Raw genomic sequence first — 15,455 nt, 5'->3', positions numbered from 1 at the left:
CAAGATAATTTAGTTATACTGATTCAGATGGTAATGAAAAACCATATATGTCACACCCCAATCTAAGGCGGAAATGTCGGGCGTGAGTTAATTGTTCACAGCTCTCAAAATACAAACATGCAATATTAAATGTGACCATATCTATTAAATTTAATTAAATAATTAAAAGTACACGATTCCATAAATAGAACAAGTAAGGACAAATCAATATTTAAGTTATTGTTTCTTCTCTCTAGCATGCAATCCTAAGTATTTTCAAACAACTTGGTAATCATATCACAGTGTAACCTACATATGCGTTAAAAATACAATAATTTTGTCAACACTAGGTTGAGTGAGTATAACACCAGATTTAAGATACTATAATTATTATTATTATTATTATAATAAACTAAAAAATAATAATAAATTATAATACTAATAATAATAATAATAAAAGTGCAAACTGTTCCTATAAGGTAAACAGTTAAGCCATAACACATAAACAATTAATCAAACTATAAAGAAAGGGCTCAATTCCATATAAATGGACATTGGTTACCAAACAAGGACTAAACCGTTGCCATAAAAATGGACATCGGTTGCCAAAGATAGTCGTATGATCATACTATAAATAAGGAACTTCTCCAAAATGCGTTCAAATAAAGCAAGTAGGCAAATAACAAGTTATGCAAACTGATATACACACAAGGATAAACAGTTGTGGTTTAATACTACATAATATAAAAATAGCTAGTTACGCAAATGTCCCCAAAACAGGATAAAATAAGTAAAAGAGGGGAGTGAGATACTCACTTTAGCGATAAAGCAAGAGATATGATTCGTTAAGATATAAAGGTTGATCAAGCTTCTCGGGAAAATACCGACGAGAAATCCTAAGTAACAATTATTGAGGAAAATAGATATGGATTGAAAACAAAACTAGAACTAGATAGATGTCACACCCTAACTAACGGCGGAAATGCCGGGGCGTGAACTAATTGCTCACTACTCTCAAGGTACTATCATGCAATATTGGAAATTTCAATATCTATTTAATAAAATTCGATTAAGACATATTATTCAATACAAAATCCAAAAAGACAGATAGTTCACCAAACAAACATAAATCATAAAAAACAAAAGTTTTGTTTAATTTGTCTATCTTTATTCTTAAGTGTTTTTCCAAACTTGATCTAACTTCATATCACACGATGACCTGCATATTCGTTAAAAATAAAGTAGATTTGTCAACACAAGGTTGAGTGAGCAACACACCAGTTTTTAATGTACATATAATAGAAAAATAAATATTGCAACAAGTCAAATGAGATAAGCAATTTAACCAATGAACAAAAAAATATGAGATGTCGAAAAGCACGAAGCTATTACGACTTTCGTATGATCAAACTATTATGAGATTATGCTGGACCTCTCCGAATGCGGTTCACATAAAGCAAATAAGCACATAACAAGTAAGGTACACATGGACATACAAGTTATCAGCCCATCTTCGTCAAGGTTGAGTGAGCAACACACCAGTTTTTAATGTACATATAATAGAAAAATAAATATTGCAACAAGTCAAATGAGATAAACAATTTAACCAATGAACAAAAATAAATGAGATGTCGAAAAGCACGAAGCTATTACGACTTTCGTATGATCAAACTATTATGAGATTATGCTGGACCTCTCCGAATGCGGTTCACATAAAGCAAATAAGCACATAACAAGTAAGGTACACATGGACATACAAGTTATCAGCCCATCTTCGTCACAATCACTTGACAGTTTTTGCAATTACCGCGTTGGAGATTTTCCGCAGATTCCAATGGGCTTTTTTCCGGGTGGAAAACAAGTGGAACAAAATGATCTCAAAACAAAATGTTCAGATGCAAGACATATCAGGTGAAGAAGAAAAACTACTCAACTTGAACAATCATAATGTATAGACATGTTTGACCTAAAGCATATCATATATGTGATATTCGATTGGATCGAGTTCTTGTTTCTTATTTTTTTAATGTTTGGTAAAACTTGGTTTTTGTATCTTTGATTTTGGGGAAATGGTAAGTAGGGTTAGTAATGATATTGGTACCGGTCATCGGTTTTCTAACATAAGATGATTCTTCAATATTGTGATATGTAAGAAAAATAATACATGCAACACCAACATTTGAAAAGTTTATAGTTTAGCTTTTGATGTTTTTTTAACCAAAGGCTATGCAGTCAGTATCGGTGGTATCTCGGTTATGCGTCTTCAAGTCAGAATATCGGTACCGATAATATCGGCGATATTGACCGATATAATCAATATTTCTTATATCAGTGTTTTGAGTTTTAATTTTCAAGTTTTGGTGTTTAATGTTAGCGTTTTGAGTCTTAATCGCCTCCTACTTGCTACAATTGTTAGTGTTTTGCAAGTTGCAAAAAGCTAATTTGTTTTATTAGGAGAGTGAGTATACTAGATTGTTAGTGTTAAAGTGCTATATATATAAATTTTTGTATGATATTAATTATTAAATGTAATGCGATAACCGATATCTCAAATATTGGACATTGACTGATATCCGATATTTTTCCGTATGAACTGCTTAGACCAAAAGGGTATGCTGATACGTTTAAAAACTTGTAATGGTATTGAATTGCTCTTTAGTGTAGAAATATAATTTTGAAGATGGGAAGCGGAGTTGTAAAAATCGTGAAATGTAAATGTGTGTTTTATATGTGAAAGAGGGAGGGGGGGTTATTAAATATCTTTTAACTAAATTAGTTGGTAAACGATCACGCCTCTACCACACACTCCGAGTTCCATTACTCGGTTGGGCGGTGTCCTAGGTCTACCTGGGGTGCAGCTTGTAAAACACCCTTAGAAATAACCAATTTTCGTCTCAATAGTGATAACCATAATCATAGCTACCCTATTGAACCCAATCAAGACTAGCTACTTAATTCATTGGTGGTAGTATAAAAAAAGTACCCGAATGCACCCGATCATCTACCCACCTCATTCTTCTATTGTTTCTATCATCAGGTTCACATACCCGATTTATGTTACCGAACCATTTGCACCACCCGATTATGCCGACTCCAGAGGTGAAGCCGCCGAACTCCACCCCAAACACCCTTAGTAAATCAGCTCAATAAATAAGTATTTACATGAACACAAGAAAAATTGCTCATCACTTCTTCATTTCTATCTTCCTTTATATTTTTTATCTTGTTCTTTCTCTTTTACTTTTGGAAATGAAAGAAGTTTTTGAAAATCAATGTTAGATAATAAAAATATTTAATTTTGGTTGGTTTCAAAAAGTTCAATAAACGTGCAGCTAATAATCAAAACGAACTACATATTTACAAAATAAAACAACAGTAGACAAAATGAAAGTAATAGCTCAGTGAAAAAGTTAGTTTATTTTATTATTTTTTTTAGATTTTTTTAATTTGAATAAAAGAATCCAATTACAATAGAGAGACGGGTAAGCGGACAACAGACTGCGCCGCCACCCCTTTTGAATAACAAACCTGATCCTATTGAAAACAAAATTACAGTTCTTTGGCGTCGATAAGTTATTGCGCACGACTCGTTGAACTCTTTTTAGAAATGCAATAGCTTCGGGGGCAAGGGACCAAATGTATCAAAAACAATATGAATGAAGACGTGTTGATTCTCGGCACATGTTTTCTCATGCTTAACAATTTTTCCTGATTCCGACTTCAACACAACATGCCTAACAACAAACCCGATATCCCGAAGCCTGAAAAGGTAGATAAGATCTCTATCTTCAAAAGTGGATCCCATCAAAAGGCAAAGCATCAAAGCTAACCAATTAAGATCTCTCGTTATCTTCAAAGTCTTAAATGCTTCAAAAAGTTACCAACCCATTTAAATGCTTCAAAAAGTTTCTCCTCCAAAAATAACTTCTCAAGTCAGGGAACGCATTAAATATTTATCTAAACCAGTAGCCCGAATAAGCCCCTCGCTTCCCCAAAAGAGTAAGATCTCCCTGCGATCCCGGAAAAAGGAAGGGTGTGATACACCTTCAAGCCTTCAATGGCCCTGACAAGAAGACTAGGACAAGCTTTCTTCACACTATAAAAATGTGTCTTAGTGTTGGGTTCCAGTGGTGATCAGTCAACGGTTTAACAATTAAACCCGGTTTTAATTATAAAGGTTTCATAGATATTAATCATATTAATAAGAGCTCTTTACGCAGCGGAATATTAAAACCAATAATCATCACTTGTAGGAATCGTACAGGATCCGGTTACATACGATACGAGTACGATACAAAAAAAAATATAATTGTAAAGTGACAATATATTTAAGTTACCTCGGTTAATAAATAACCGGTTGAGACACCGAGGTTCAACGAACAAGTGCTAGTTGACGACACGAATAAACGGGACGGCGACGGTGCACTACGGCAGCGGCGCAGGCAGGGGCTATTGGCTTCCGATGTTGTAGCATCAGAAAGCCGATGTCGAAAATGGATGGAAGATCGAGCAGAGATGTGATGGCCGTGAGTTTTGTTTGGTAGACTTCCTTTTCTTGGTTTCCAAGAATTCGCATACGTAGGGTTATATTAACCCATAATAATATGTATATATATATATAGATAATATTATAGTTATCTCAAATAAATATTACCAGGGCCTCAAAGTCCATCTTGATTCAACTCTCGTCCAAAGCCCGAACCAGTTTATCTAACTAGTAAATAAACGTTATTCATATATTACTTATATTTAGTATAAATAATAAATCTCGTTAGTTGTTCGCCATTACCGGCTAAGCGAGTTAAGCGGGTTTATTGTCCGTCGCCCAACGTGTGTATATATATATAGAGAGAGAGAGATAATATTATATATATTTAGTATATATATATATAGATAATATTATAGTTATCTCAAATAAATATTACCCGGGCCTCAAAGTCCATCTTGATTCAACTCTCGTCCAAAGCTCGAACCAGTTTATCTAAGTAATAAATAAACGTTATTCATATATTACTTATATTTAGTATAAATAATAAATCTCGTTAGTTGTTCGCCATTACCGGCTAAGCGAGTTAAGCGAGTTTATTGTCCGTTGCCCAAGGTGTAACTCTTACGGGTCAAAACCCTGTCGGCCGCGTTGACTTAACCGAACCGGTCCATAATTCCAACAGTCTCCCACTTTGACGGTCTCTGGTTAAGTTGCTCAACGCTAATAGCCAGCGGTGCTCTAGCTATACATGGCTGCCCCCAACAAGTTATGACATTTTAAATTCATTAACCAAAAACATCTTGGAATACACTATTGCAAGATAATGAAATTATGGTAATCTTTGTCATCTATCATTTCTGTATAAGACACCAATTGAACAATGAGACATGGATCAAATAAATCTCATATGATGTTCAATCATTATCGTTTTCGTTCTCGAGTCAAAGTGGTCCAATCAAACACACGGTAAGTTTGGGTGAGGCCTCACTCTTTACCAGTTTGAATCAACGAAGGCGCCGAGATGTCTAATTGTTACATATCATGTAAAAGTACAGAATCTCATCTTGATTAAATACAACTCCCACTGAACTTCAGAATATTCCCAACCAATGTCTTTATGACTGGCAGTTACGCGACAGCGGTTGACAGTGATCAAAGAATACCTTTGGTAAACGAGAGTTCTGATATGTATCTCAGGTCTAAGGATACTAAATGAGCATACCAATATCAAATGCATCTTATGACTAAGATCCATGAAGATGATTTGATGCGAGTTACATCCAACATCATTCATAATGAGGTTTGTGAGTTTGGAAGTCAACTCCTTGAGTCCAAAGTTAGAATAGTCTTAATTCAGAATCGTTCCCACGAGTATGACCGACTACGGATGATTTAGAATACAATATTCATGGATTAAACGTATTAAAATGAACACAGTTATAATATTCAATGTTTGCATTTAACCTTAAATCAAAAGTGAACTAAAAAGTATAACTGTTTAAATGTTCATACATCCAAATACTAAATAAAAACAATTTACTAGCTAATCTAAGACCGGTAGCATCCCTGTGTTGGTCATGCTTGTCCTGAGTCATCGGCTTAGTGAACGGGTCTGCTAGGTTTTGATCTGTGTCTACCTTGCTTTATTATGATGTCACCTCGTTCCATTTCTCCCGTATGAGGTGGAACTTTCTTAGAATGTGCTTGGCTCTGTGATTAGATCTGGGCTCTTTGGCCTGAGCAATAGCACCTGTGTTATCACAGAACACCTCGATTGGTTTACGAATACTCGGAACCACATCGAGGTCAGTAATGAATTTCTTCATCCAAGCAGCTTCCTTAGCAGCATCTGATGCAGCTATGTATTCAGACTCAGTGGTGGAATCTGCCACCACACTCTGCTTGGAGCTTTTCCAGTAAATAGCTCCTCCAATGAGAGTGAATACAAATCCTGATTGTGAACGAGAATCATCTCGGTCAGTCTGGAAGCTAGCATCAGTTTAACACCTTACAGTGAGCTCTTCTTCCACTCCTCCAAACACTAAGAACATGTCTTTGGTCCTTTTCAGGTACCTCAAGATGTTCTTTACTGCAGTCCAATGGGCAACGCCAGGACTTTGCTGAAAATGGCTAGTCATGCTTAAATCATACGAGACGTCAAGTCTAGTGCATAACATAGCGTACATGATAGAGCCAATCACTGAAGCATATAGAATTGCTTGCATGTGCTTTATCTCAATGTCCGTTGCCGGAGATTGCGATTTGTTTAACACGGCTCCTTTAGCAATGGGAACATATCCTTTCTTGTAGTTGTCCATTGAGAAGCTTGTCATGACCTTGTCTATGTATGTACTTTGACTTAGCCCTAGAATCCGTTTAGACCTATCTCGGTAGATCTTGATTCCCATAATATAAGCAGCTTCACCAAGATCTTTCATTGCGAAACAGGATCCCAACCAGTGCTTAACTTCCTTAAGCATAAGAATGTTGTTTCCAACGATCAGTATATCATCCACATATAAGATGAGGAATGATATAGTGCTCCCACTAGTCTTTCTGTAAACACAAGGCTCATCTTCTTTTTTGATAAAACCAAACTCTTTGATTTTCTCGTCAAAATGTAGATTTCAGCTGCGAGATGCTTGTTTGAGCCCATAAATGGACTTATTCAGTTTGCACACCCTGTTAGGATATTTAGGATCGACAAAACCTTCAGGCTGAACCATATAGACATCTTCTGAAAGGTGTCCATTAAGAAAAGCGGTTTTGACATCCATTTGCCATATCTCGTAGTCATAATACGCGGCTATGGCAAGTAATATCCTTATTGACTTAGTCATAACAACGAGCGAGAAGGTTTCATCATAGTCAACTCCTTGAGTTTGAGTAAAACCTTTCGCTACTAGCCGTGCTTTATAGGTCTGTACATTTCCATGCATGTCGGTTTTTCTTTTGAAAATCCACTTGCTCCCTACTGCCCGACCATCGGGGGGTAGCTCAACAAAGTTCCAGACTTGATTGTCATACATAGATTGCATCTCGGCGTTCATGGCATCTTGCCATCTCTCAGATTCTGGATCTAAGATAGCATATTTGTAGTTAGTAGGTTCGTCATTTGACTCGGCTACTAATAGGACTTCAGGACCATCCAAATGCTATAGGTATCTAGGATTTGGTATGGGAGTCCTACTACTTCTGCGAACGCTCGTGTTTATATCTGATGTATCAGCAACAACACCTTGTTGATCAGACGCTCCAACTTCCTCAGCGGTTGTTTATGGTTCTCGAATTTCTTCAAGATCGACAATATTATTCCCAGTTCCTCGATCGAGAATTTCTTTCTCGAGGAAGTGTCCCTTCCTTTTGATAGAAATCAAATTTGTATCAGGGTGAACGAAATAATATCCGCTTTGGTTATAGTATCCGACGAAAACAACTTTTACGTCGCGGGGATCGAGTTTGTCATCAGAATCACTGGTGACATATGCATCGCATCCCCATACTCTAAGGAAAGACAAATTGGGTTTATGCCCATGCCATATCTCATATGGGGTTTTGTTTACCTTTTTAGTTGGAGCCATATTAACAATGCGGGCGACGGTCATAAGGGCAAAGATCCATAAGGAGTGAGGCAAGTTAGTGCTACACATCATCGATAGGACCATGTTTAGCAAGGTTCGATTTCTCCTCTCGCTCACGCCATTATGTTAGGGTGTGCCGGGTGGAGTGAGCTGTGAAATAATTCCACGCTCTTTTAGATGATTTATGAACTCTGAGCTGAGATACTCTCCACCTCGATCTGATCGAAGCATTTTAATGGTTTTACTGAGTTGGTTTTCCACTTCGTTTTGAAACTCTTTGAACTTTTCAAAAGTTTCATGTTTGTGTTTTATAAGTTACACATAAGCATATCGATTATAATCGTCAATAAAGGAAACGAAGTATCTTTCATGGTTTCTAGACATGGTTTTGAAAGGGCCGCATACATTAGTATGTGTGAGTCCTAACAGATCCTTTGCTTGTTCGCTTTTATGAGTGAAGGAGTCCTTGGCGAGTTTGCCAGCTAAACAAGACTCACAGTCGTCAAAAGAGTCTGGTGCTGTGAATTCAAGAATCCCTTCGGATTGGAGTCTTTTAACTAGTGCCTTGCTTATGTGGCCAAGTCAGCAATGCCATAGAAACATATATTGATGCCAGATCAGATATGTTTAGAAAGATTAAATACATTATTGTTAATTTGAACATCAATCTCATAAATACCATTTCGAGGTTTAGCCTCAAAATAAAAGATATCATTCAAGTAGGCAGAAATAGCAATACCATTAAAAGCAATATCATTCAAGTAGGATAGCCACAATTATTGATTTGGCGTCCGAGCCATTACAACGTGAGGAACTTAATTCATCCTCCAGAATTGGTAAATGGACGCAGAAACAATAATGTATGTGATGTAGTAAAGGGAATGATATTAATAAAAAGGAAAAGCTCAGTGAAAGGAGAAGTCGTTTTTGAAATGGGATCACGGCAAAACAACTTGTGTTGCCTTGTCCACTTCCCCTTAACACACTCCCATGTGTTTTACCTCATCACAGCAAATTCTTCATTCCAGTTTTATAAAAAAAGAGAGCCTCAGTGTGTGTAACATCAGATCATTGATTAAATAAATCTCACTGAAATCCGCTAAGATTCCGAAAACAATCCCGTCTATTGATAACATAATAATAATAATAAAACTAAAACTAATAAAAAAAAAGAAATTAAATGTGCTCAGACAGCCAAGGGTTTGTCGTCAAAAGAAACTGGGAAGAAGAGCCCAATATCAGAAACTCTAGTCCACAAATTAAATGTTTCATCATCACACAATAAACCGAATTTCAAAACCAACACAAATAAAAAAATATGAAAATCAACCATAACAAACTCTGATGGATATGAGACAACTGGTGATGGAAGAAGACGCAATGGCGGTGTGAATTATACCTTCATACAACAAGAAAGAATAAGATAGATTAGATTAGGGTTACGTAGCTAGGGTTGGTTTAAGCCGATCGGCTGGGTTTCATGGGCTACCTGTAATCCAATTAAGTGTGCTCTTATTTACCTCCTACCCTACAACTATAGTACTATCATCATTTAACTATTACCCTATAATAAATTTATTGACATGAAAATGTGAACTCGGTTAAGACAACATAGTCTAATTAGAATGAATTAACGGGATTCTTTAAAATTGAAGAGTGCGTTGGCCTAACACAAAAAAAGTCACTGTTTCTAAATACAAAAAAACCTATATATCAACAGTAACCAATACACCACCAAATAAAATGAAACTATATACATCTAAATAACCAAAAACCGATCCAAATTTTCCAAGATAGGTTAGCTTGTTTTGATAGACTCTTTATTCAAAGAAAAACAATCACTTTTAATGTTTAACTCAATTACATAATGATGTGCTAAATGCAATTAAATACTTATTAACTAAATTTCGTTAAACTAGGCACTAAGTAATACTCTAGACTTCTTAAAACTCGACTAAACTACTGATCGACAAGTGAACCGATCAACTCTAGTATAGCTAAGTAAGTCCGGATATCGAACACACGTGAGTCTTTAAATTACGTATATTAACTACTTAGAATCAACTGTCCGACATGACTATTTATTTTATAATTGTTAAAGGGGTGTTTTAAATTAATTAATATTAAACTAATAAAAATAACTAATTAACTAAAGACAAGAAATAAAACACAAGACAATTTAGTTATACTGATTCAGATGGTAATGAACTATGTCACGCCCCAACCTAAGGCGAAAATACCGGGGCGTGAGCTATTTATTCACAGGTCTCAGGATACTAACATGCAATATTAAAGGTGACCATATCTATTAAATTTAATTAAATAATTCAAAATACATGATTCCATAAATTGAACAAGTAAGAACAAAACAAAATTTAAGTTCTTGTTTCTTCTCTCTAGCATGCAATCCTAAGTATCTTCAAACAACTTGGTAATCATATCACACTATAACCTGCATATGCGATAAAAATACAATAATTTATCAATACTAGGTTGAGTGAGTATAACACCAGATTTAAGATACTATAATAATAATAATAATAATAATAATAATAATAATAATAATAAAAGTGCAAACTGTTCCTGTGAGTTAAACAGTTAAGCCATAGCACATAAACAATTAATCAAATCATAAAGAAAAAACTCAATCAATTTCATATAAATGGACATTGGTTACCAAGCAAGGACTAAACCGTTGCCATAAAAAAGACAGCGGTTGCCAAAGATAGTCGTATGATCATACTATAAATGAGGAACTTCTCCAAAATGCGTTCAAATAAAGCAAGTAGGCAAATAACAAGTTATGCAAACTGATATACACACAAGGATAAACAGTTGCGGTTTAATACTACATAATATAAAAATAGCTAGTTACGCAAATGTCCCCAAAACAGTATAAAATAAGTAAAAGAGGTGAGTGAGATACTCACCTTAGCGATTAAGCAAGAGATATAATTCGTTAAGATATAAAGGTAGATCAAGCTTCTCGCGAAAATACCCATGAGAAATCCTAAGTAACAATAATTGAGGAAAATAAATATGAATTGAATAACGAAATGAGAACTAGATAAAGGTTGGGGATTTGATGATCGAGTGTATTATTATGGAGATCATACATTACTTAAACTTATTATCAATTCTATTACTTTTATTTATCAGTTGTATAATAATTAGCATATCTTAAATAAAGTTATAATTATAAACAAAATACTTAAATAACTAAATACTTATAATTTTCAATAAAATATATAAAGATATTTGTTTTAAATAATTATTTTAAACTAAAAATACTTTTAAGGTACTTATATATATATATATATATTCACCATTAGTAGAGATTTCTTTTTAAATGAATATTGTAAATAATAAAGGATAACTAATAAATAATAATATTTATATAAATTATGATCTTTTATAAAATACTTATATATTTTTAATATGTTAATTAACAAGATTATATTATATATTAAAAATAAAAGACTAAAATTTCGGGTTGGGGGTGGCTCGAACCTGCTCCCTCAGCCAAGAAACCCTTACGCGCACACCCCTAGCCAACAACTGGGCTAGGGGTTTAATTGATTCTAACCCAGAACTAATAATATATAACCAGACAGTGACATAATTAAGAAACCCTAGATCGATCAATCGATTAATCCCGATTGTTTTAGTGCAATTAACCATAGGGTTAATGCTTGGAGCTCAAAAACGAACTTAATATAGTAACAAAATACCTATAATGATGATCAATAGATAGCTAATTTGTTGAAAACGTAGGCTGCAGTAATGAGATCTAGGAACACGCATGAATAGCAATGATAATCAAGTTAATGATGTGGGTTTAGATGGCGATCGTATAACGGTTAAATCTGCATGTTTAATTGTATTAGGATGTTAATAGATCGGTTACGAGATAAGACGGCTTTGTTAATATAGTTAATAAATATAAAAAAACAATTGTTGTTTATTAATTGGTTAAGTCGGTTAGGCCGATTATGGTAAGATTAACAAGGCCTTGATTCAATTTCCAAGTATAAGACGAGAATGGTGGTCAAAGCTAAGATATCGGGTATACGGGTTGTGTAACACTCGCCTAAATTTCGTGCCAAAATGTCAATTTTGTAAAGTTCCAAGACCAATATGTATCAGTGATGTGCTTAAAACAGTCAATTAAATATTAACTAAACTAAACAAGTAATAAAAACTAGACTTAAGACTCAACTACACAAAACACCGACAATTGAACCGGTCAATTGTACTTACGACACGACTATTTATTATTAATGTTTAAAGGGGATTTTTAAACTAAGATTAAACTAAGAAAGTAAATAAACAATTAAACTAGAAATAAGCAATAAAACACAAGATCGAAACCAATCAGAGAAGGAATCTACCTATGTAAGAATCCCATGTATCAACAATCATCAAGCAATGGACAAATAACATGATATGGAAACTGATTTCTAAACGTATTAATCTAACAAACCCTAAAGGACCCTCAATCGCATCAAGTAAAATCCTAAAGAATGAATATTAGATTATTAAGAAATCAGTTGTATTGATTTCCTCACGGTTTTCAAATAGGGTTAATTAATAGTATCTAAAGCAAGTAATGTTACGAAACACTAAGCCCTAGATAACTTGAGAAGCTAAACACGACATCATGAACAAGGATCAACACAATAAGCAAGAATATTGTCACAAATCTATCCTAGCATGCGATTGACCAAGACACATGAACAACTCTTCACCTTACAGCTATTGGAATTTAGCAGAACATTCAAAACCCTAACTAACTATCAACAAGCTTCTATGATCTAATGGGCCCATTCAATCACAATAATCAAAACACCAAGTAATGATTAAACATAAACCCTAAATCTAAAGAACACAATCAAGAGATATAAGAACTCCAATGCCCTTAAAGATACCGAATCACGATCCGACCATTCATCAATCTTGGTCTTCTTCTTTCTAACACCACGAACCTTCTCAATATTTCGCTTACCACCACCTTTTTCTCCAACATGCTTCACCATTTCCCGAGAGCTCGAAACCGCTCGCTCCTTCCCCACACTTAAACTTACAGAACGGGAACAATCAAGACTAGGATCCATGCCCGAGATAAATGATTCTATCGAGTAAACTGGGTGACATGGATCAATGAGACCGTCTTGACCACTCGGATGTCTCATGGACTTAGCCAAATAGGTGTCACTATCATCACCGGCTCTAAGAGTGATCTTACCTTCAAACACGTCAATGACCGCCCTAGCAGTACGTAAGAATGGACGACCTAAAATAATAGGAACTCTCTTGTCGGCCTCCATATCTAAAACAACAAAATCAGCGGGGAAAACCAAATTATCTACCTTAACGAGCAAATTCTCTACGACACCCCTCGGATACTTAACGGAACGATCGGCTAAAGACAACAACATACGAGTGGGGGTGAGCTCTCCTAGGTCTAGCTTTTCATACAAAGAATATGGCATAAGGTTTATACTAGCTCCTAGATCGGCTAATGCTTGACACGCCGTATCACTTCCGAAAAGGCATGGAATGGTAAAAACACCGGGGTCGGGTAATTTCTCCGGAACTCTATTGAGAACTACTGCAGAACACTCTCCACTTAGGGGCACAGTCGACAGCTCCTCCAACTTATCCTTTCTTTTAAAAAGGTCTTTCAAAAATTTGGCGTACTTAGGCATATGCTAAAGGACTTCTACGAACGGAAGGTTGACATTCAATTGGCTAAATATATTAAGAAAATGACCGTAATCTTTCGTATACTTTTGATTCTTTAGACGAGCGGGATATGGGACATAGGCTAGGTCAATGGTGTGTGGTGGTGGCTGGGCTCCAACCGGCTTCTTCTCGGTGTTTTTCTTAACTTGTGGCTCTATGATTGGTGTTGTATTATGTGACTTACCTGGAGCCTCTACCTCTATTTCCTCATCTATCAACTGATCGTCCTTATCTTTCCTAGTTTATCTACTAACTACCTCCGGACCAAAAACCCTACCACTACGAGTGAAGATGGATTTCAATTGAGCAGCCCATGTATCAACAATCATCAAGCAATGGACAAATAACATGATATGGAAACTGATTTCTAAACGTATTAATCTAACAAACCCTAAAGGACCCTCAATCGCATCAAGGAAAATCCAAAAGAATGAATATTAGATTATTAAGCAACCAGTTGTATTGATTTCCTCACGGTTTTCAAATAGGGTTAATTAATAGTATCTAAAGCAAGTAATGTTACGAAACACTAAGCCCTAGATAACTTGATAAGCTAACATGACATCATGAACAAGGATCAACACAATAAGTAAGAATATTGTCACTAATCTATCCTAGCATGCGATTGACCAAGACACATGAACAACTCTTCACCTTACAGCTATTGGAATTTAGCAGAACATTCAAAACCCTAACTAACTATCAACAAGCTTCTATGATCTAATGGGCCCATTCAATCACAATAATCAAAACACCAAGTAATGATTAAACATAAACCCTAAATCTAAAGAACACAATCAAGAGATATAAGAACTCCAATGCCCTTAAAGATACCGAATCACGATCCGACCATTCATTAATCTTGGTCTTCTTCCTTCTAACACCACGAACCTTCTCAATATTTCGCTTACCACCACCTTTTTCTCCAACATGCTTCACCATTTCCCGAGAGCTCGAAACCGCTCGCTCCTTCCCCACACTTAAACTTACAGAACGGGAACAATCAAGACTAGGATCCATGCCCGAGATAAATGATTCTATCGAGTAAACTGGGTGACATGGATCAATGAGACCGTCTTGACCACTCGGATGTCTCATGGACTTAGCCAAATAGGTGTCACTATCATCACCGGCTCTAAGAGTGATCTTACCTTCAAACACGTCAATGACCGCCCTAGCAGTACGTAAGAATGGACGACCTAAAATAATAGGAACTCTCTCGTCGGCCTCCATATCTAAAACAACAAAATCAGCGGGGAAAACCAAATTATCTACCTTAACGAGCAAATTCTCTACGACACCCCTCGGATATTTAACGGAACGATCGGCTAAAGACAACAACATACGAGTGGGGGTGAGCTCTCCTAGGTCTAGCTTTTCATACAAAGAATATGGCATAAGGTTTATACTAGCTCCTAGATCGGCTAATGCTTGACACGTCGTATCACTTCCGAAAAGGCATGGAATGGTAAAAACACCGGGGTCGGGTAATTTCTCCGGAACTCTATTGAGAACTACTGCAGAACACTCTCCATTTAGGGGCACAGTCGACAGCTCCTCCAACTTATCCTTTCTTTTAAAAAGGTCTTTCAAAAATTTGGCATACTTAGGCATATGCTAAAGGACTTCTACGAACGGAAGGTTGACATTCAATTGGCTAA

At 35.7% G+C, this 15,455-nt stretch overlaps 4 non-coding genes across 4 annotated transcripts; all 4 read right to left on the bottom strand.

Moving 5' to 3' along the window:
• Nucleotides 1–8,770: 8,770 nt before the first annotated feature.
• Nucleotides 8,771–8,887, bottom strand: LOC143572610 (small nucleolar RNA snoR80). The gene has a single exon (XR_013142295.1). It is a non-coding gene; the product is annotated as a small nucleolar RNA snoR80 (small nucleolar RNA).
• Nucleotides 8,888–8,949: 62 nt separating this feature from the next.
• On the bottom strand, nucleotides 8,950–9,064 carry LOC143572613 (small nucleolar RNA Z152/R70/R12). The gene has a single exon (XR_013142298.1). It is a non-coding gene; the product is annotated as a small nucleolar RNA Z152/R70/R12 (small nucleolar RNA).
• Nucleotides 9,065–9,092: 28 nt separating this feature from the next.
• LOC143572612 (small nucleolar RNA R11/Z151) lies at nucleotides 9,093–9,170 on the bottom strand. Its single transcript, XR_013142297.1, has one exon. It is a non-coding gene; the product is annotated as a small nucleolar RNA R11/Z151 (small nucleolar RNA).
• A 57-nt stretch (nucleotides 9,171–9,227) lies between these two features.
• LOC143572608 (small nucleolar RNA Z157/R69/R10) lies at nucleotides 9,228–9,333 on the bottom strand. The gene has a single exon (XR_013142293.1). It is a non-coding gene; the product is annotated as a small nucleolar RNA Z157/R69/R10 (small nucleolar RNA).
• Between the last annotated feature and the right edge of the window lie 6,122 nt (nucleotides 9,334–15,455).

Source organism: Bidens hawaiensis, unplaced genomic scaffold (genome assembly GCF_021521415.1).
Source record: "Bidens hawaiensis isolate Kalapana, Puna unplaced genomic scaffold, B.hawaiensis_p1.1 tig00025979_1, whole genome shotgun sequence".
NCBI lineage: Eukaryota > Viridiplantae > Streptophyta > Magnoliopsida > Asterales > Asteraceae > Bidens > Bidens hawaiensis.
The sequence above is the reverse complement of the archived record's forward strand: the minus strand, read 5'-3'. Positions and strand labels throughout refer to the sequence as shown.